This window comes from Python bivittatus, unplaced genomic scaffold, assembly GCF_059951505.1.
Source record: "Python bivittatus isolate LINGU-HERP-01145 unplaced genomic scaffold, Pbiv_v1 ctg000480_np1212, whole genome shotgun sequence".
NCBI lineage: Eukaryota > Metazoa > Chordata > Lepidosauria > Squamata > Pythonidae > Python > Python bivittatus.
In genome coordinates this window covers 41,018,280-41,040,772 of record NW_028277075.1, presented here as the reverse complement: position 1 = coordinate 41,040,772, position 22,493 = coordinate 41,018,280, and the positions used below count along the sequence as shown (strand labels likewise).

The 22,493-nt window shown below is 38.8% G+C and overlaps 1 long non-coding RNA gene across 1 annotated transcript in view; it reads left to right on the top strand.

Annotated features, from left to right (window-relative positions):
* Positions 1–14,945: 14,945 nt before the first annotated feature.
* The window catches only part of LOC148214957 (uncharacterized), a 45,896-nt gene continuing 38,348 nt past the window's right edge, over positions 14,946–22,493 (top strand). The window contains exons 1-2 of the long non-coding RNA XR_015796890.1: positions 14,946–15,039; positions 15,848–15,924. This is a non-coding gene — a long non-coding RNA (uncharacterized LOC148214957). The remainder of the gene's footprint in view (positions 15,040–15,847; positions 15,925–22,493) is intronic.

Genomic DNA, 22,493 nt, shown 5'->3' with positions numbered 1-22,493 from the left:
AGAATTCCCTCCTGCTTCACCACACAGCACCTCCATAATGCCTGCCAGCTCGTCATTCCACTATTCTGCAGGTGAAATCGGCGCTCTTTAGAGGAGCCGATCCCACTCGCAAAAACATTGGTTTGGAATTCTGGCAGGCACGTGGGGTGAGGCCAGTTTGAAAGATCTGGACTCTCCTGTTGCCCAATCCAGAATAACCCTTAAGTGTGATATATTGACCCATAGTGATCATGTAAAGCTGCTGGAGGTTTGCCAGACTATACTCCACACATTAAAGCATTTTACTTTATTGCATATTCCTGTGTGTTCTGAAAGCTCACTGTGTGTGCTTTTTTGCAAGATGTATTTTTCCCAGTGTCGGTAAGATTAAATAATTGTATGAAAATACATTTATCTAGTGAATTGCTGATTACTTTGGGGGGAATAATATCACTGAATAGCAGTCACAACCATGCATAGATGAAGAATATTTTGAGTATTAAGCAAGGAAGTCTGTCTGAAGTGACTTTTCAACGGTAGAGAATTAGCCCCACAATTGTGACTCAGAGAAAAATAAATTCTGTGATGCAGCCATTTTTTAAAACATGGTTGATAAAGATCACATCCCTGTTCCACCCCTTTTGATTCCACCCTGAGCTCTGATTCACCTTTTCCAATTTCTTGTTAATTTACATTTCAAATCAATCTAATCAGTTGTGGTTAACCAAGTTATTTTAATTGCTACAGAAAGCAAGTTTAGTCTCTTCCTTAGTGCACTAAATACTTATGTTACCATAGTAAAAGAAAGCTCTAAGAGACAGAGACTGCAGATATAAAGTACTGATAAAAAAGAAAAATTCTGTTGTGCGATAGACTTAAAGCATCTTGCAAGTGACTTAAACAGATTTGCTTCTCCAGTTACACTCTCTATTGTAACAAGAAAATTTGGCTGAATGGAGTGAATTTGTTAAAGGAAGGAAAGACGAATAAAGCATTGGTGTTTAGAAGTTAAATGAAACATTGATTGCAAAGTATAGTCATAATACACATGTTGCTGTTATTTTAGTTAGTTTGATATTTAATAGTAAAAAAACCCAAAACTGTAGGGCCATACAGCAAAGAACCTAAGAACAAAACAAGCATATAAAGCACCACCTCATACAACAGTTTAGTACAATGAAGTTTGTAAATGGAATGCTTAGCAAATGATTCAACACTGAGCAGGGAGTAAGACAAGGATGTATGATGTCTCCTTGGTTACTTAATTCATGTATAGTTAAATGTATGAGAAATATTTTTGGTAACATTAAAGGTGTGTTCACTGATATGCAGCAAATGTTGGACTGTATGATGCAACCAAGGAAAATGTATCTGAAAATTATGTACTTGAGGGACTCCTTGTCTCCCATAACATCTGCCCAATCGATTCAATCCTGCAGGGTTGGTGTGCTCCAGGTTCCTTTGATTAAAGAATGTCATCTCTTAGGACCCTGGAAGCACACCTTCTCTGTAGCAGTACCTGCCCTCAGGAACGAGGTTCCCCCCAAAATCCAGATGGCCCCCACTCTGCTGTTGTTAAAAAGAGCCGTGAAGACCTGGCTCTTCACCCAGGACCTTGGTGAGGGAGAGTGAGACCCCTCGCTTCATTGCTGTTGCCACCTTTTATCTTTTTTATGCTTTATTGATGTTATTGTAATTTCTTTGCTTTCGTTGTGAGCTGCCCAGAGTCACTGAAAGTCAGATGGCATGCACGTTTAATAAATTATTACTAATTTAATATTATTAAATTATTATTGTTGCTCACACAGAGAACCAGATGTTTAGACTGGATTTGGTATTTTTATCCACCTATCAGGTCCTTCCCAAGGACCTGGGATAGGCAGATGTTGTTGTCTGATGGTGTTAAAGGTATTGTTGCAGGATATAAGCTGTCCCAAGTAAAGCTGCCTTTTGCAATTAACCAATAGTGATTTTGTTAATGCTGATCGTGTTCAAGTGGCGCTCCAGATGTTTTGGGATTGCACCTAAGTTGCCTATAACTATTGATACTATCTTTGCTGCTGCTGCTGCTGCTGCTGCTGCTGCTGCTGTTGTTGTTGTTATTATTATTATTATTATTATTATTATTGAGAGCCAGTTTGGCCTAGTGGTTAAGGCTCCAGGCTAGAAGCCAGGAGACTATGCGTTCTGGTCCTGCCTTAGGTATGAAAGCCAGCTGGGTGACTTTGGGCCAGTCACTCTCTCTCAGCCCATGACATCGGGCTCGGGCTACAAGCTGGTTGGTCAATTCCTGTTGCAACCAATGGATTAACATTCAGTCGATCCAGAAAAAAGAGTAGACTCTGTACCTGTGGGAAAAATGCTAGGAAGGAAAAAACATCATCATCATCATCATCATCATCATCATCATCATCATCATCATCATCATTATTATTATTATTTGATGATGATGATGATGATGATGATGATGATGATGATGATGACGACAATGATTCAAAGGCCAGGAGGGTTGAATTTGTGAAGAATGGAGTGAATGTGGAGAATGGAGTGAATTACTGCAAGTTGGTATGGAGAGCCACAGAGATGACCTTGGAGAAACTAGATGGTGGCAATTGAAAAAACCTGTTTTAAGCCCAGGAAACTAAGAAAACATTAAGCAAAAAGTAAAACTGACTTAACTTCCTAGGGAACAAGAAGGAGGGAAAGGAAAATACAGTCAGGTTTTCCAAATTCTGTTACTATAGCCTAAATCAATAAAGTTATTACTATTTTATCTTGCCTTTTTAAAATACATAACTGAAGGAGGCAAACATACCTAATACTCCTTCCTTTTCCTATTTTCCCCACAACAACAACCCTGTGAGGTGGGATGGGCTGAGAGAAAGACTGGCCCAAAGTCAGCCAGCCGCTTTCATGCCAAAGGCAGACCCAGACTTCCCGGTCCCTGGTTTCTAGGCCAGAACCTGAAACACTAGACCAAGCTGGCTCTCAGGTTCCAGCATTCTTGTCTGTTTCCTGACTTGGTCTGCCTCAAAGGCTGACAATTATACATAAATGGTGAAAACTAGAGCAAGTAGATGAATTTGTGCACATCAGTCAAATATTTACTAAGGGTGAGAAAATGGATGGAGAAATTTTAAAATACGCAAAAACTGATAGAAAGGTAGCTGGTAGCATGCGATCTGTTGCAAAGAATGGATGTTTGTTGAAAGAAGTGAAAATGGCTGTGTAAAAGAATGGAAGAAAGGATGATTTGTAAGGACAAAAATATATGGAGAGGGGTAAACTAGCTGTTCCTTTTCTTTCTTCTTATCTTATCTTACTTTATCCTTATCATCTCTGGATTAGTGTTTCTTACCCCTTTTCTGTGCTCTGCATAATACTGCTTACTCTGAAAGGGAATAGCAGGATGAATGCTGTGTTCTTGCCTGAGGAGGACACCAACTACATCTACACCAGGCACAAACTCATTTTGCTGGAAGAGAAAGAGAAAGTGGAGGAACTGGAGGCACATTGGGCCATAGTGAGACTCATTAGAGAAGACAAGGAGTTTCTGGATATGGCAGAAGAATTTCTCTAAAAAGGACAGGAAGGAAGAGACCACTACAAAGAAAGCCAGTGTCACAGACAAAGAGAACCATGAGTGGTCCCTGTCACTAAAGCTGTGCAATGAGTGTCAGGTCCACCCACCCTGGAGGGTGACTTGCAGACTTCTGGAGTAGGTTTTCATCTAGGATTCTGGGAATGGGAGGGGAGATGCCCAGACTCCCACAGAGGGAGGAACCTGCCATCTGTCCTGAAGTGTGGTGGAAATGGATGACTCACTGCTGAGAGTCCTCCCACTCTCTCTTCCTTTATCTTCATGTGAACTAGGGAGAAGCTTGTCTGAGACATTTACACATGTTACATTCTTGCCAGGGACTCAGGTCCCTTTTATCTGACCATTGCCTTGGTATCAGTTCATCCTCCTATCCTTCAAGACCATTCCCTCTGTCCTGTACATCAGCACACCAGTATGGTAATGGGGGGGTTTAACTATCCAGACATTAACTAAGAATAAAACTGCAGCAAGTGAGAGGACCAACAGGTTCTTCACCTGTCTGGCAGACAACTTCATAGTCTAAAAGGTGTAGAACAGAACTAGGAGGACAGCTATACTGGACTTAATACTTGCCATCAAGGAAGAAATGGTTGAGAAAGTGGAAGTTATAGGAACTTTGGGAGATTGTAACCATGTGGTTCTAGAATTCACCATATTACATTCAGAGAGAAGTAAAGGAATGCAGATGGTGTTCTAGATTTCAAGAGAGCTGACATCAATAAGAGAAAAAGTAAGAAGTATTCCATGGATAGAAATCCTACAGGGGAAAAAGTGTTCAGGAGGTTGGAAAATCTGAAAAATGAGATAATTAAAGTCCAAACATAATAGGAAGAAAAATAAGAGATACCTGATGAAATCAGCATGGTTGCATAAAAAGCTCTCAGATAAGCTGAGAAAAAAAAGGAAAGAGGGGCACATAACAAAAGCAGAATATAATAGAATAATCCAAATTTGTAAGGTTGGGTCAGGAGTCAGCTCAGAATGAGCTGGAACATGTAACAAATATGAAAAATAACAAGCGAGACAGACAGCGAGAGAGAGAGAGATTTCTAAGTGCAGAACAAGAGGAAGATTGAGTAGGGAGCCAGTCCACTGGTTAAAGATGGCAAGATGGTGATGGGCAGGAAGGCTGAACTGCTTAATTCCAGGGCTGCATTTGTTGTTTAGAAAAAGGAGAAAGTGGTCCAACCTGCCAGAAGCCAGACCGTGGGAGGTGGTTGAGGCTGCAGGTTTTCAGAGGGAGATCCAACTCGAAATAGGGAGGCATTTCCTGATGGTGAGAGCTATGAAACAGTGGACCAGCCTGCCTCCTGGAGTCATGGGTGCTCCATCACTGGAGGTTTTCCAGGCAAAGTGGGCACTCTCACTGGAGGCTTCCAAGAAAAATGGAAAGTCATTTGTCTGGGATGGGTTGATTTCCGCCCTGGGCAGAGGTTGGACCCGAGGATCTCCAAGGTCCCCTCCAACCTATTCTCTGATACAGTGTTTCTCAACCTTGACAACTTGAAGATGTGTGGACTTCAACTCCCAGAATTCCCCAGCCAGCATGGCTGGCTAGGGAATTCTGGGAGTTGAAATGCACACATCTTAAAGTTGCCAAGGTTGAGAAACACTGCTCTGATATGTATATTTTCAATGTTATTTGTTTGGTGTTTTTCCAGTCTAGTTTACTGTACTTTTTTTTTTTTTTTTGCTTTGCCTGTATGAGATTGAATTACTCATGCTCACTGGGTGTGTGAGCCAGTGCAGGCTGCCTGACATGTGGAAATTTTCCACTCCAACATATTTCCTCGTATCAACAGAGACAGAACAGAAGGTATCCAAAATGGAGAAAAGATAAATGGGATAATAACACTGATGCCCATCTATTCTACAAATGGTTACTTCACAGAAATAAGTGAGAACCAAACTAGAATACTCAGCAGAACTGAGAAAATAAAAGACAATGCTGGTTATGAGTAGCAGCCTTGAAAATCTTACGTGTGCAAATTAAATTCTTTGATTTAAAAGAGAGGATTAAAAGAACACTCGTGTTGTGCTACAAACTGTTGGTGGATTACTAAAACTACGTATTTCTGATTATTAAGAGAAGAAGCTTCTGACAAGAATGGCTGAGTAGGGAGCGATATTCATATTGTCTGAACGGGTAATAATGAATATTCAAAGAAACAGGCTTTATAGAAATTCTTTAAAAATATGCTGGGGAGAGCCAAAAAAAGAAGGGAACAGTAAGTGAAGTTTGGGGAAATCTTTTTCAGAAGGAAATCAGCGTCTAGACTCTGGCAAAGCATAAAGCAACCCTTAAACATGGAATAGAGGGGGAAATTCTGCAATCACTGCAGCTTTGTGGCTAACAGAACGAGCAGGCCAAACAGCAGGGAACTGGAGCTGAATGTCACATTCTCCATTTGAACAACAATGAACAATTCCTTACCTTCAATTTTCTACTTTAAAACTAGAAAATCTAGACGGATCATTGGCAAAGGTTCAAAATATAAAATTAGCATGTAATTCTCCCATCCAGTAAGCTTAGTCGTTTGTGGTTTATAGTATCCAGATTTTCGTGTAACCTGGAGCTTCCTTTAAACAACTCTGCAAACTAGGTAGCTATGACATTTCCTGGATTGCTAGTCTGATGGTCATGATTGGGTACAACGTTCCAAAGTGGAGAATTTATGGAACTGTCCTTAATTTATTCTCATTGCAATTTCACACCTTAATGCTTTCTATTACATAATATAAATGAGAGAGAATTTCCTATATTTTTACTGAATCAGGCACAATCCATCCAAAATCGAGCGTGTCTTAAATTCTATTTCCTGTACTAGCCTGATGTCCATATATTTCAGAGAGTGTATGTGACGTGAATACTTAACCATTTTCTTTTACCAAAATAGCCCTACAAGATATCTCCAGTGTTTATGAATACAAAACCCAGAGGATAACACTGCATTTCCCTATAATACCAAATAAGGAAGCCTTTTTTCTTTTTCAGTGCAAGATATTTCAGATTGCACATGCCTTAGACAAAAGGGGAATGCAAGGAGTGTGTGTTTTGGAATTCATTCATTGGTTAGCTCTCCGATTAGTTTTATGTGACTGACTGGTTTTCACCAAGTAGAATTGGGGAAACCACATTTAATATCTACTCCATATTCAAGCTGTTTCCATGATGGCATCAGCAAATCTAATCTTTAGTTTCAAGGGTTTTAAACATGCAGTTTGAGGGAAAATGCTGACCACCCATATCAAGTACATGAGATAGAAAGGCTCTGAAGCAATTATAGAAAGATATTCTGAAATGTAATTTTAAGGAGTTGCCTTTGAATTACTAATACAGCTTCAGCAGGCCTATCAGCTGACTATAAGATTGAGTCACTGGGACACATTATGTACATTATGTGTTTATTTCTCCTAACTTGGAAAACATGTGGTTGCTAGAATCATTGGACATGATAGACTCAATTAATTCTTGTTTCAGAATGTATTAAGCCAAGTAGACAACTGAAGATGTTACAACCTATGTTTAGATTCAAAGTATTGCACAATATTAGAAAATGCTGATGAATATGCAGAAAACAGCATAAAGTTGCACTGAAGCTGCGAAATAATTTTTGTACTCAGATCTTTCTCAGATCTTTTTGCTTACTGCAAAAATGACATGACATCCAGGTTTTTTTAAAAATACATTCTTTACAATCTGATGGACAAGAAAGACTATGTAAGAAGGTTATGCATTTTAGGAATTAAATATAAACTGGTGAAGAAAAGGGTCAGAATACAGGCTTGCTATTTTCAGCAGCAAATCTTTATTTGTTTCTGCATGTAGATTCACTTTTATTCATTTATTTTAAAGAGAAGTGGACAACCTGTCACTCTGAAGCCACACACATCTTTAAAGTTTTGGGGTGACCCCCAGGACCTCCCAAAGTTCCCAACAAATTAAAAAGTTTGATGTAACAGAAGAGGGAAATCATTACATAAGTGGAGAGTAATATTAACTGTATTTAGTCACACACACACACACACACACACACACACACATATGTATGTATTCCTCAGCAACCCATCTGAAAGCCAAATACAACTGTTGTCCCAACCAGGTTGTGTACTATGGTTTTTAAATCATCTTGCTAAAGATCATTTTATTCTGAAACACATCCCAGCCTTACTATATTTTAAATTGGTTTAAATGGGTCTATGATCCATCAAGCACCAGGCGTCCCTTATCTATTGTCTTATAAGCAGCAAACAGTCTAAAGCAATAATATGATAGTAGATAGGTTAAAAAATATTTTTCCGGTAGTTCAGATGTTTTCCCCAAGAACAGCACAAGATTTTTTCTCATTGTCCATTAACAGAATGCACTTTAGATTGAAAAATTTAAGCCGGATCTTTAGCATATAAACTAGCCATTCCCAAACTGAGCCGCACACGAGCAATTTTTTTTCCCTGTAATGCAGATGTTAAGTGATTGTGGTGACAAGTGGTCAGCAGAAAGAGACAACCTTGCTTCACCATTCTATTTACCACCCTCAAGAGCTCCATTAAGGCTTTTTGGCTTGTGGTTCATCCATGACATTGCTTTTGGAAATATGTCTCTGGCAATTGATTGGAGCAGTTACCACCTTCAACTTTATTACTCCAGGCTGTACTATAAAAGAAGAATATGCCAGCAGCAAATCGAACTAATAAAACAGATCTTGATGCTTAGTTGTTTAAAAATATTACCCCTATCATTTTCAGAAAGAATATTTTTGGAGTAAAATTAGCTAAATGAAAATGGTCTCTATAGAGTATTTCCAGTGCTCCATATTGGAATCGTTAGCAGAGTGTGACATTTTGAAAAATATCTGGAAGGATTATAAATCTGCCAAACTGCTATAGCTCTCATCCTTTTCCAGTAAGAAACAACATTTTGCAACCATTAGAAAAAGCAGTTCTGCTCTCTGGAAGAAGTAGCTTCACTATGAGAGAAGCGATAAAAGAAAATACAAGAAAACTGTACATTGGGTGCATAAAAGGGGGAAATGGGACATATACTTACTACAACATCAACATCAAATTGAATTCTAAATCTATTTTACAGCATGCCCCTCCATGCCAGTCAAAGTCCAAATACTGCAGGGCATCTTTCCCAACCTGGGTTTTTCCCAAATGTGTAGATTATATTCCAGAATTCCCCAGTTAACATAGTCATTGTTGAGAATTCCTGGAATTGACGTCCACATATACAGTGTAAACAAAGTGGGTAGAGTCATCGGGCACGAACGCTGTGATACACATGCCTTTAGCATTTTCATGCATCCTCACATATACATTAACTTGCATACACAGGAAGATTTCCACCTCCTTCCCATGGTGCAACTGTATGAAGGAGACCTGAATAAAACCTTGCACAGAGTCTTTTAAAAAGCTTTTTCAGATGAAATGACCATGTAACCTGGCAGTTTTCCTTCTTCCCTCTCTAGCTTTGTTGGTGATGTAGATCCCCACACCCTTTCACCATTTCCAAGGAGAATGTTATAAAATGGAAATGGTGGTAAGGGATTTATTTACTGTTGGGGCAGGATTTGAGAAGGGGGTTTACCTATGCTGTAGTCTTTATACAAGCGTACTAGAAGAAAGGTGTTGTCTGTTCATTAAATATGGTTAACCATAAGCTTAGGACTTATCATTGCCAACACTCCTGTTTAACTGCACGTTCTCAAAAAATACTACCCAACACCAGTAGAAGCTGGTGAATGAATGTAGAAGCTAAATTATCAACATCCCACACAATAATTATTGAAGGGAAAGCTTTGGCACTTCTGGCTATTCGGTTCACCAATCTTTCCTTATCTGAAAGTAAGTCAGATTTAGAGATAACTGAGAGCTCTGAATCAAAGTGGCTGCACAACTGTAATGGCTGACCTGGAGTAAGTCTTTTTCAGCTTTATGCCCAGGTACTTTTCCTCTATTTGAGATACCTTGGTAACATCATTTATATCTGACTCCATGGGAAGGTGACTGCAAATGATTTCCATCCTATTATGAATCTTTCAGAAAGGTCTGGTTTTGGACTGCATTCAAAATGATGTTATGCAACAGACTGAAACACTCCACTAAAAAGTTAGCAGATATGCATGCTTCCAGCCTTCAGAGCAATGCCCCATCATATTTTTATTTTTATTTTTTTTATATATATATATATTCCAGATATATATGCTCTAAATCTTTGGAAAGGAATGAGCAAAAACAAGCCTCCAGCACCCTTAACAATTTAATGTTCATTAACTGAAAAAGTGAGACAGATATATCTAGAACGGGGAGTTTCAGTGGAATTTAGGGGCATAAAAGCTGTTTATGCTCCTATATTCCTGGTGCCTTACTTGATGAACTAGATTCAAACTTTTGTTAGCTAAAACAAAAAACAAACAAACAAAAAATACACCTCAGCCAGAACCCTTGATCAAGAAGCAAAGCTCTGGTTGACTGCATTTGTGTGAACTTTTTTAGTCTTTCATGGATCCCCATCAAGTTTTTGTGGAACAGGGTTTGAAAAACCCTGAGTCAGATCATATTGTTGGGATTTTTCAAGTGGTTGTATAACTTGCTGGGGAGAATGGCAAGCTTTGTGAGCATCAGGGCTTTAGCAGTTGAATACAATTATTCTGGAGAGGGTGGTGAGAGAGAGATTCAGACTAGTATACCTGTCATCATTTGAGAGACTAAATTTAATCCCTATTACTTCCTAAAGCAAGCATGCTTTGAGATGAAGGACATTAATAATTTTTGAAGCCTGTGTCATTTCTCTAAAGGTTAAAGTTCCCTCCATAGCCTTGGTTGTTACTCTGGATGGTTTTTAATAATCTTCACCACAATGAAGTCTTTGGATGGGCTCTATTGACTGAATTTCTGCTTGGAAAGCAACAGGGCAGGGCAGAGATAAAAGAGCTTGGTGCCAGGGCTGGCATCATTCATGTATCCAACCCAGAAAACTTGTGTCTGGGATTCCAGCCAGGAGTTATTCAGCCTGACTTGATGGAAAACAATGAGGCCTTTAATGCTAAAACATTTAATTAAAAAAGGAAACCCTTTCAGCACTACAGCAAAGTAAAATTCCCCCTCCTCTGCCTCCTCCTCTCTTCCTTTTCAATGTATCATCTTCGTATAACTGCTACATGGCCCTCTAGCAAAAAGTAGCAAGAAGAAATTTTTGATGTGGTTAAAGCAAAAGGAAGTCACAAGGTGGTAGAATCTTTGCTTTTAATCTGATTTTAAGACTTCATTTTGATGATACTGTAATTAAATGAAGCCTTATTATGTTAGTGCATTGCTAGTTTCACCAAGAGTTTGCAGATATAAGTTGAAGTAGACAATGATCATAGTTCCTGACTGTTCTCGTGTTTTGCTGGATACAGACACTGAGAAATCCTGATTATCCAAGCAGTGATGCTGCTTTCTGCCAGAAAAGAAAGGAAGATAAATTGTAATCCACATCAGAGGACAGATTTGTTATGGAATAGCACCTTCTGGTGGTCTTGCAAATGCTGGTAGATGCCCATGTATTCAATCCTTTTATTTTAAGGAAGATTTTCCTTTGATAATTTGAATCATATCATTTAAAGCAGGGATAAAGAACCACTGTCCATGGTCCAAATATGGTCCGTAGCTGGTTACTGTTAGACTATGGCCTTTTCAACCCAGCTATGTCCTTCATGCCCCAAACTGTTGATACAGGAAGAGATCAAACTTTCACTGGCATTTTCTATACCATGTTTTGAGAAGGAAAAGCTTCTTGACTTCCATCTTGCTTGCTTCCTCTTTGCTGAAGGAAGATTGCTGACTTGCTCCATTTGCAGCTGTGCCTGTTGCTGTCTGCTGAAACAGGGAAATCACTCCCAGGCTGACAGTGGAAGAAAAGAGAGAAATGCTGCACTTCTTGTCTAATTAGCCCAGCTAATTATGGAGCGGGGAAGTTCAAATGACTGTGTTTGAAGGATTTATTTGTTTATTTATTTATGTATGTATGTATAAATGTAATTGGGGGTGTTGTTTGGATGGGGGTATGTCCAAATGTATGAATGAGATGCCCTTATTTGTTTTGGTTTTCAGGCCAGCTCCTATCAGTGTATACCTCTGAGCCACTTGCTCCCTCTAGAATGCAGCTGTCAAACTCCTCATTCATACTTTCAACGTTTACAAATAGAGAAAATAAAACAAAAGAAATGAACCTGTACCAGGCTTGGGCAACCTGAAACCCCAGAGTTATATCTGGTTTGACCTAATTTCAAAACTCAGTTCCGACTTCTGCCAAGAGGTAGCTATAATTTCCCTGAAGAAAGGATCAGAAGGAGATGCAAGGGAATATCAGAGAAAAAATTGTTGCCTCTTAATCCACTCTTAATTCTGGTGCCATCTTCTGCTTTGTAAACTCCATCTGTGGTATTCAACAGCGTAACAGCTGCCAGTCCCTGGTGCAGATGATAATGCAATTAGTCCAATATTTTAAGTGAATGTGTTTATATGATCTTCTGCTGAGCAATGGTTAAAAACTAAGCTGAAGCAACTATCATTAGCCTTACCTAGAGCATAATACAGTTATCAAGACATACGTTGGCATAGTCAAATTTACAGTAGGTAAAGCTGTTAAAGGCATCCAATTCTACCTAAGCACCAATAACTAGATTTAGTTTCAGGAGGTCTTCAAATGACAATCCTCGTGGAGCTACTGTTGTGTAATTTTGCCACTGCATAGATACTGCTGAGTTTGGGTTCTGTTGTATAACATTCTTGGCATAACCCAAGTGTGATGGAAATATAGAAATTCCTACATATTCCCATGTGACTAATACTGATGCAACTCTTGTGGTAAAAGCTGCTCATCTGTTGCAAATCATACTGACTTTGTTTACTTCAATAAAGCCATTCACTGTTATTGTTACCATGAGAACATGGTGAACTTATCTTTAAAAAGGCTTCTCCAGTATATCCCAAGGCACAGAGGAGCACGGTACCTATGGAAGGAGTCATGTTTCAATATGTAGGATTAAGATCATTTAGACAGGTAACCAATTCATGATTTAAAGATTTATATGCCCAGCACCAGTTGCTATGTTGTAAATCAGTTACACTTTTTTATCCACCTATGGAGTCCTTCCCAAGGACCTGGGATAGGCAGATGTTGTTGTTTGATGGTGTTAAAGGTATCACCGCAGGATGGAAGCTGTTCCAAGTAAAGCTGCCTTTTGCAATTGACCAATGGTGATTTTGTCAATGCCAATGGTGTTCAAATGGTGCTCCAGATGTTTTGGGATTGCACCCAAGGCTCCTATTTCTATTGGTACTATCTTTGCTTTCTTTTGCCATAGTCATTCTACTTCTATTTACAGGTCTTTATATTTTGTGATTTTCTCCAGTTCTTTCTCTTCTATTCTGCCATCTCCAGGTATTGCAATGTCCACTATCCAGATTTTTTTATTATTATTATTATTACTATTATTAGATTTTTATCCCACCATATCTATCCATCTATCTATCCATATAACGCAAGATGGTGAACTTACCTAATATTCCTGCCTCTATTTTCCCAACAACAAACCTGTGAGGTGGGTTGGGCTGAGAGAAAGTGAGTGGCCCAAAGTCACCCAGCCAGCTTTCATCCCCAAGGGAGGCCTAGAAGTCACAGTCTCTGGTTTCTAGAGCAGCACCTTAACCGCTAAACCAAGCTGGCTCTGTACATCCCCCATCTTCTTTGTCTTATGGGACATCTGGGCCTTTCACCTATAAAAGTTGCACTTTCTAACAACTTTTGGAGGTTTTGGGGATATACACAAGGCGTGTGCACGCGTGCACCCCCCCACACACACATTGGCTTCGTGAGGTAAAAACTCTAGTATGCCTTGCCCTTCAAGACTGAACTGTTTTGATGTGATTTTTTTTTTTAGCATTGCATTATGATGGTGCCATTGCTATCTGCAGATAATGAAATTCCTGATTCCTGGAAGTGGTACATTAATCAGAATCTTGTCTGAGAATGGCTGGGCTAGGCAGGAGAAGGCGGATATAAAGTATCTCTTTACTTCCCCAGAGACACATGCTCAGGCAAGGTTAGATTTAAAGTTATGGCAAAGGAACCACTCAGGCAACATAATTCATTCTGATTCTTCCCTCTCCTTTCGGTGTTAAAGCTGCTTCTGTCAATAGGCTCACCAATCAATTCACCCTAAAGCCCCGACTTCTATAATCACTTATTGTTTTTAAGGCAAATTTTAAGAACCATATTCATATGTTGGGATATGTGGCCCCACTATTGCCGCTCCTTGTGAATGGTCATCAGAAAGAACACGTGAACAACACTAAAGGTTTTTAAAATTTCAGTCTGCCCTTGGGTAAAAGCTGTGATCTGGATTTTAAACAGATACTGTTCTTGGCTCTAAAACGGTAATGTTCTGTTTTAAATGGTTGTTTTTGGAGTCTTATGCTGCTTTTTAAATTTTATTATTTTAGGTACTGAAAAAAAGCTTTCATAGTGTTAAGCCACCTTGAGAAAACTAAATTCTGAAAAGCAGCATGGAAAGCTTTTGCATACATGATAAATAACTTTATTTTAAATAAATTATTTACATCAATAATTACTAGTTTGTAGCTTAGGTTATGTTCTCAACATGCTGTTCATTCTGTAAGTCACTCATAATAGCAACGTACAGGACCATTAAGGGAGGAATACTAGGAGCTGTAGTTCAGAATCACCTGGTATAGGAGAAACAAAGAGAAAGAAAATAGGGATGCTTACATGGCTATTGAGCTAAACTCCCAGTTAGCATATATGCAAAGTTCCACATGCATTCATTGTAGGAGGAGGCATTTAGAAGATGGTATATCTCATGGGCAGAGCACTAGTTTTATATAAGTAGGGTTCCATGTCAATAGAACTAGGAAAGATTGTTCTCCCAGTCTGTATAGACTAATGTTTCTCAACCTTGACAACTTTAAGATGTGTGGACTTCAACTCCCAGAATTCCCCAGCCAGCCATGCCGGCTGGGGAATTCTGGGAGTTGAAGTCCACACATCTTAAAGTTGTCAAGGTTGAGAAACACTGGAATAGACCATGCTGAATTAAATGAGTCATCAGATAATAGGACTGACTTGGTATAATGCAACTTCCTACTCCTGTTTTTATTTATTTCCCCCATTATTTTACTTTACATTTACAGTTTACTGTATCTTTCGTGGTGTAATGTCCCTCTTTTCGTGAGGGAGTGGGTTGGAACGTCTTCAGATACAAAAACAGGATTGGTCAGGATCTTCGTTCTTCAGGGCTGCTTTGTATTTTAGAGCAGTGATCTGCAGCCAGAACTATAATTGACGCCACCATTGAATGATTCCATTCTCAAGTGGCCTCTCTGAGCCGTATAGCAGGAACAGAACCGTTATGGAGCACAGCTGCAGCATTACAAACAAGCCCCAAAGAGAGGTGAGCGTGGGAGTTTTCTTTCCTTACTCAAGTGGGGAGTGAAACTGGACAAACTTTCTACTGTACCAAGATCAAAGCTTGAAGATCCAAGAGAACTGGGCTGAAACTGCCAGAACTTTAGGAACAATGGTTAGCTTGGCACAGTGCATTTCTGCTGTTAATGTCACTGCTTATAATTAATCTCCCAGACTTTGAAACCAAGTCATTCTTTTGGTATTCAGCTGAATTATGCTCCAGCTTTTGGCTTCCCTCAGACATATGCAGCTGAGTTTACTGTACATTAAGTTCAGGTTTCTGAGAGAGGCATGGTAATTTACAGTGAGGCCTGTGATAAAATTAGCTTGACCTGAAGGCAAAAAGCAAGCGAGAGAAGCAGGAGATCATTGAGGGATTTGTCAGAGATGAAAAAGAATTAAATAAAGCTAAACAAAAACAGCCCTGCAACATAAAGAGAATTGGGTTATTCTGGAAATGATAGGCAATAGCGGCTAATAATATTTCCAGGTGTACAGCATTAATTTTAGCAGTTATGCTATAAACAGAATAATGAAGTATACATTTTGGATAGATTGCTAAACTCTTGGAAATTAGGATGACTGAATACCAAGGAAATAGGGTTCCTGTTCCTTTAATAAGTATGAAGAGGGGACAAAAAGCTCTCTGTTAAGATTATTTCTTTAACAATTTTATTAATGTTACACAAATCTGTTTTTTTTAACTTCTTACTGAAAAACAGAGAAATACATTTGCTCTTAAATTCTTTTACATTGTACTCATTAACCTATTTTATTATGTTATTTTATAACAGTGCAGGAAATTGGGAAGAAAGGTGTGAGTAGGTGGGAGAGAGAGAGATGTTTTGTATTCCTGAACTTGTTGAAGCAGGTAAGAATTTTGATTTTAATTTCTCAGAATTAAACACATGAGGTTTCCATAACAAATTAATCTAATAACTAAATGGGGAGAATATATTCCTTATTCTCATGTCAGCCTTGTCCAGTGTGGTGTCTTCCAAATGTGTAGATTTCAAATCCCATTTGGCCAAGGTGGTAGGGAAGTATGGTAGTTATCTATATGGAGAACATCAGATTGTGGGTAAGTTATCCTGCATGGTGCACTTTTATGTGTTAGCTCATTATTGGCCTTGATTGACTGCTTATGTGCCATCAAGTTGTTTTTGGGTAGCAACCCCATAGATAGAGTTCCTCCATGATGATTTCTCCATGATGATCTGTCCCTGATGTGGTCTTTCAGGTCTTTCAACGGTGCACTCATTGCCATTGTAACTGAGTCCATCCACCTTGCTGCTGGTCATCCTCGTCTTCTCTTTCTTTCCACCTTTCCCAGCATTAGAGCCTCTTCCAGAGACCTGGATCTTCAGATACTATGTCTGAAGTAGGATAATTTGAGCCTGGCTGCTGGCTGCAGCTTTCTTATAAGATATGTTCTTATCTTATCCTGACAGCTGTTTAACATAGTAGCTGCAACTCTGTTTCTCCATACTCTTCCTAATAGTTCACATTCAAGTCGCATGCATAGCTACTACTGTATCCTTTTCTAAGATATTTCTATACTAAGCGTCTATACCTATTTTAGAATGGGTATAGAATGGAAGCCTTTCTATGCTGTCTCAGGATGATACAGGGTGTGGGGAGGCCTGCTTTTTAGAATTATTTCAAAGTAGAATCTATTCAGTACAGGGAAAACTAGGTTAAATTGCCCTTTCACTGTATTATTGCTCACATAAAAGAACGAAGCTCATGTGCCCAATAAAGGGGTTATTTGGGAATAGAAGCTGTACTAGAAAATGATTCTTAGTGTCAGAGAAGAAAGCCAGAGAAGAAGGGTAAAATAAAAGGCCCAACCCTATTGTATGATAATCTAAAACCTAATCTAAAACAGCATACAAGTATTTATCCAGTGCATTCCCATTCCTTGGCCTACTAGTCATTAAAGGGTTAATCCCATTTACAATAATAACTAGTGTGGGGAAGCTGGGTTACTCCTTGGACTTATGCCAGTGGGCTAATTAAAGTCCAGGCTGGAGGAAAGATGAAGAAGCTTCATTATTGCTCATAAAACTATGAAGCAAATCAGAAAAAGTTTATTACTGAAGACCTAAGCTTTGCTTTGTCCAACGGGATGGTTTCATCCTCATGGTCTTTTGTTCCCATTTGTATCTTTTTGAGGCTGTCAAGGAAAAGCAACCCCCTCTCTTTTATATGTTTATCACTGTAGATATTAACTTCAAATTTCTCCCACCATCCCAAATTCAGTTTCTCACCCCTTTCACTCTCCAGTTTCTTTTCCGTAAAAAACGGTTTTGCTTCTTTCTGTGTTACTGGCATCTGGCATAGAGTTGAAGGTTGCAATCTTTCATGTTTTGATGCCTCTAATTACGATTCTCACCATGTTTTTCCTCCTATTTAACAATGAAATTTGATTGATTGTTAGAGAATCAACAGTATATTTTCCTTCTTCCTTGAGAAACATCTAAACTAAATTTTGTTTCACTTGAAGGGGAGTTTCCAGATTTGTACAGTCTGCACTGCAGAGTTCAAGCAGTAGCCAGAAGACCTTCCAAGTCCCCACAAAATACTTTCCCTCCCAAAAGAAAAAATTGGCATCAAATTTGTCCCAAAATCTAGCCAGAAACATGCAGTCCCATTCAGAGTGGAGTATACTAGCTGAATAGGGATGGGAACACAAAGTTGGCCTGGTGGCAGAGAAATATCAGTCTGACAAATAAGAGTTATGTGTGATCTCTAAAGCAATAAGGTCTGCCTTCACCAGTAGGTATTGGAGAGCAGAACCAGGAAACACAGTTTAGATCAAATATTTTTGCAGAACACATCTGGAGCTAGTTCTCAAAAACATCTGTAAAGGATAGTCCTAGGAAGCAGAGGGATTTAACTCATGCTTGGCAGATCTGTGCCATTTGGGTTTGTCTATTCCATTTTTTGTCAGTGTGCATTTGTGGCGTTGCTGTCCTTTAGAGAGGTATGTGTTTTTGTTCCAGTTAAACTTTTAAGTCAGTGGGTGCATACCTGTCATCTTTAAAGGACATATACAGTATGTAAATGCATCAAGATTAAATGCCGGGCTGGTTCATAACCTGCTAGTTCATTTGCTGATAAGGCCCAGTTTGAAAGGTTGGTAGATGACTGTGTTTTCCTAGGATACTTTTGTTTTTTAGTTGACTTATTAAAATATGTTGTTTATTAGCATAAGTTTGGTGACAGTGTACAAATATTCCTAAAATAATGGTTAGCATGGTAAGGATCTCGGAATAAACCAAGCTGATGTCTGAAAGTATAGAAAACTGCAAAAATGACTACATTTGAAATACAGATTTCAACTCTTATGATTATAATACAGTAAAATATACTGTTTATTACTGGATAACAATCAATCAAACATAGGGCTGATCTGTACATCCAGTTTCCCCAGGACGAGTGTAGGCCATTAACTGTTTCTTGAGGGGAGGAATGCCCAACAGTGTCATTGCTCCCAAGCCACCAAGAAGGCATGCTATGCCTAAAAAATAATGTTTTCTGACTTGTGCTGGCAGAAGCAGTTCTGTCTAGTTTGTCTGCTGCACGTTTCATTGTAGGAACCCTCCCACTCCCCACACTCTAGCTGGATGCTGTGACTGTGTCAGGAACACCCCTTCCCTTCCATTCATTGGTCCTTGCCCTCCACAGCCATTTAATCCTGGATTGTTGGACCACTGAAACTCCGGATCTTTCAAAACATTTTTAACAGGCTTACCAGTGGAACGGTGAAAGGCTGTTGTTGTTTTTTTACAAGGTTACTGATGGAATTGTAAAGCAGGAAATCTTTTTTCAATCTTAACTTAGTGAAATTGACAGGAGTTCTGCAAATTCCTCCTTATAGTGGCAGGAATAGCGGCAAAACTGATGCTTTCTTGTCTGCTTGCTCTCTTCCCTGTCTGCTTCCCATCTTCCCTGCCTTTAGTGGGAGGGGAAGCCACTGATCTGAGACCATGATAAGTGCAGTTTGGACAGAATACCGGGCCATCACCAGGCCAAAGCAGAGGAAGGATCTGAAATCCAGTTTTCTTAAGCTGGCTTCATTTCCAGCTGGTTTATGTATAGGATCCAACAGCTTAAGACTGCAGTGTAAAAAAGCCCACAGATTCATTAAAAAAAATAAAATCGATGCTTATGTTAATAATGAACCGCATAACTTTTAAAATATTTCTAAAAAACAATTTACCAAGGCTTTCTGACATTACACAAAGTAAGTAAAATCTACTGTGACAATTAGGATTACTGCTTGAAGTGTCAGGCATGTAAAGCATTTTTTATACTTTTTGGTCATGTGTAGGCATTAAATTATTTTGGAATGATGTTTTATATAACATTCCAAAAATAATGGGCTACCAGTTACCAGTGAATCATTTTTTCCCCATATGTTCCTTAAAAACAATTGTTTAACCTGTAGATCTATGTTTTGTATTAATGTTACAGTAACCAAAGAAATAAGAACCTGAAATACGGGCCTCTTACACATTTCTGATGTATGTTGTCTGGCAATCTGTATGAGAAGGAGAATGAAACAAATGCTGTTATGGTAACCATAATAATCCTAGGATCCAAGTTGGTGAAGCTGATCTACTATGCATGCTTTAACTAAACTGCAGGAGAAATTTTAACTTAGGCAGTCATTACATAAGATAGTGTAACTATGGACAAGCTACTGGGGATGGTTAATCATGTTTAACTTCAACCGAAGTTTGGATATATACATGACAGCCCTAAAACAAGACAAAATCACACATGCAGACAACATCAACTGGAAACATTTGAAACCTTTAGCAAAGAGGGAAGATAACCACTACTTTACCAAAATTTTATCACCTAGCCAAGATTGAAATACAACATGCCAGCTTGGATTGCCTAATACAAAAGCACCAATAGCTGCTTAATGACTTCGCTCATCCATCTATGTCTTGACCAAGGGCTCTGTGATCACACTCACATACAAGGTCCAATACAACTTGTGCCCGTCTCCAAAGCTGTAGTGTCTGCGATCTTACATAGACAGCATAATCTCTGTTTGTCAAACAATACACTTGTCATGGTAAGGCCTGCACGTACTACCAATAAATATAACAAAGATTTGAGTTCCATATTGAATCTGTGTTTCTCTGAGGCAACCTATCTTGAAGTTTTAGATTGGCCAATAAATAAAAATGAATAGAGGCTTACAAAGGCACTTTACCTGACGATTCCTGAACTGACGTTGGACTTAGTACCTTACAACTCTATGATTTCATCAGCTAGAGTAATGTCCAACAGCCCTGGCTTGACTGCCAATGACAGACTATAAAGAATAAGAAAACAGGCATTTGTGGGATGATGATGATGATGATGATGATGATATTGCCTCAGTTATAAAAAAAAGCTTGGATAAACTACAGTATGTTGGGACAGAAAACTACCTTGGGGTGACAAATGCTGCAGTGATTTTATATAGACAAATTTTCATGAATGAAGAATGACAATAACTGTAACACTTCATATTCTAAAACAGTTGATGGTTAGGTTTTTCTGTTGCAGTTCTTCATTGCTAGAATTCCCTTCCAAAGAATTCTTACCTGGATCCATCTTTGCTTCTTTTTGTCCAGACCTTGAAGATACAACATTGCATATCACATTTGTTTTATGCTAGTATTTACCTTATTGGTTATTATCTGTTTTATATGGAAAATGTTTTACTGTTATATTCAGATTCAGTCAGTAGCTCAGGGGCACTGTAAAAAATACAAGAATAGCAATTTTACATTTGAGCTTAACAAATCATTACGGTAAAGCAAAAAAGAAAGTTGGAGTACATGAGGAGCAGGGAGCTGAAGCAGAAGTGAGCGGAACAAACAAATTTGGAATGACATAAAGGAAAGCTTCTTAATGATCAGGATAGAGCAAAATTAAGGGCAGTCTGGCTTGTATTTGTTGCCTTTTCCTTGCAAATTAAACTGATAGTGTCAGAAGAAGGTTGAGGATGGAGAAAGGTTTTTTAGATTTTGATATAGAGTAGGTGTCCACAAGAGGGGTCAAGGGGGAGGGCAAATGGTGAAAGTAGTGTCACAATGATGTGATACAAACACTGCCCCTTTTGCACATGTGTCGTGACATTGCATGCACAGAGCAAAGAAGCAGGGCACTGGATCCTGCAGATACTGCTAACCTTTATCAGTTGCATTGTGGGAAATAATTTGTACCTGCTGGTTAAGAAAAAGAATATCAGCTGAAGTAGAAACAGAATGTGTATCTGAAATGGCTTTTAGCAAGGAGATGAGACAGTGCTGTGAAGACATTTGATTCCTCATAAGCTAATTATCATATATCTTTAAGGAATATCCAAACTCACTTAATTTGCATGTTAAACTGGTTAACTGACCCAGTGTATTTTACACTATTACCCTGGATACCGTTCCAGGCTGTAATGTTTATTTAAACAATCGGCATGTTTTATGACTTGTTCAGAAAGTGAGTGATACATTATCCTATAAACTCAAATATTTGTATTACTGTTGTCACTGGAAAGCCATTCACCAGAAACACCAACACCAATGATTCAGCAGTAGCTTTTCTCTGAAACTGCCATAGTCCTCTGACATTGCTTTAAGTGAGACACAGCTATAACACAATAGAACGCCCACAGGATGAAATTCCTTTTATGAAGTAAATAGCAGAACATGTTAAACAAATGAATGACAACACAATAAACATCCTTTCACACAGAATCTGAGCTGTCTGGGAAATGGTTTCTACCTAGTCTGTTTTCCAAATATCACCTTCTATGAATTTACATTTTTTAAAAAATTCTTCATTTATTTATTTTACAGATATTTGTTTATTTTTGCAGCAAGCCATTCTGTTACACATCTGTTATGATGGAAGATATAAGGGACCAAGGCAAATTCCTAAGTAGATTCTCTCAAACATGTAGAGTCCTTGGTGCCCTCTGAGCTGGGTTGTTTGTTGCAGATGTTTCATTTGATTATGAGGTAACCTCATCATCTCAGACATGCATGTCTTGGTCTTCCACAGGCCTGCATAATGTGGTAAATATTATATAAATATGACAAGACGATAAAGCCACTTAGAATCATTGAGAATTGGGGAATTGTGTGACATAATTAAACATGATGATGATGATGATGATGTTGATGATGATGATGCTTGCTACCTGCTCCTTCACATAACATAGCCAAAAGACTATGGCTAGGGCAACAAGACAGCTAGAGTGGTTCTAGGGGCCATTGTTGAGTGCAGTGTTCACAAAACATTTCAAGAGTACAGATTTCCAGTCTTAGAAATCTGATCCCAGAATGGGCAACCAACTACGGGAGCCAATATGGATTCAGAATGGCCTATTCTGAAGTTGGAGCACTTCAGGTAGACTCAGAATAGAGAATTCAGAGC